Source organism: Octopus bimaculoides, chromosome 12 (genome assembly GCF_001194135.2).
Source record: "Octopus bimaculoides isolate UCB-OBI-ISO-001 chromosome 12, ASM119413v2, whole genome shotgun sequence".
Classification (NCBI taxonomy): domain Eukaryota; kingdom Metazoa; phylum Mollusca; class Cephalopoda; order Octopoda; family Octopodidae; genus Octopus; species Octopus bimaculoides.
The window spans coordinates 14,720,542-14,721,885 of record NC_068992.1 but is presented as its reverse complement, the minus strand read 5'-3'; positions in this window follow the sequence as shown (position 1 = coordinate 14,721,885).

Here is a 1,344-nt window from a genome sequence, read left to right as displayed (position 1 = left end):
ATATATAAATCAACAAAAGCAAATATCAGAACTGGACTTAAAAAACTATTGTGGCTAAAAAGAACACATTCATTTTGTCATTTCTTTAAATTATTCTATCATTCTTTAAAATTCCTCATTACCATACATATATGTGTGTTTATTTTTTTTTTTATTTATTTTTTTTTTTGAGGAAAAACAAATTCAGCAAAATTTGTTTTCTTTTACACAAATATATATAATAACAACTCACTTGTTGTACCAACTGCTGGAGTGATGGATTAATCCTGTATTAACAGTATTTTGATGAGGGCAGAAAAGAGGATGTAAGAAAATATCCTTGATCTTGTGATAGTTTTATGAGAAGTCATGTTATATATGAATTATTACGTTTCAGAGGCCTGTACTTCAGCAGCTTTGAAGTTAGCCAATGAACAAAAGTGGACATGTCCGATGTTTGAAGAACTGGTGGGTGGAGTAATTTGTAAAATGGTCAGCGGTGAAGTTCTTTTGTTATTTGAATTCCAAGAGAATTTTGGTTGTAGCGAAAGCATTTGATCTCTTATACAGAACTCTGTATAACTTTTTCTTTTTATCATATTGACCTTTATTCGCTTTAAATCATTGTGATATTAATAATAATAATAATAACCATGCTGGAACATTACCATCATAAAAACAGAGATAAGTGTAGGGACATGAATTGGCGTTTAAATGGCAGTGAAATGGCTAAATGGGTAAAGGTTGCATTGCCAACCCTTGGGTTGCAGGTTCAAGTCCAAGGCAAAATGTATGGCACTGGATTTCATGGGGAGAATGACATCTTATTCTGTGTGCTAAAAGGGGCTGATTAAGAACCTGGAATTTCTAGGTTGCAGCTGTTAAATAGGAGATTCATCTTTCATGTTATTAGTTAAATGGGTTGCAGACTGGAGAATCAATTCCTGAGAAAATTTGAGATTCATATAATTTTTTTTAATTTTGAAAGTACATAAGGAAGATAAAAAGAAAGAAAACATTTTTATCTATCTTTAAAAATTTCATCTTTTTAAAAAAATAGTGTTTATGTTAATTCGCCGGTGAGGCATCACAGAAATAGCGCATGAATTAGTATTTATCATGTCTTTATTTTTAAGTCTCATAACACACTAAAACTGCATCATCACATTGTGTATATAATCAACTTGATTTTCAGTCCTGATAATACCAAGAAAAGGAGTTGAACTCCAGCTCTGTAATCTTATTAGAAACTCATCAATTTTATCACATTACAACAGTGGCAACACAGTGCACTATCAACTCAGTACTTTTGTATAGTTTAAATATGTGGGTGTGTGCGTATGCATATATATATATATATATATA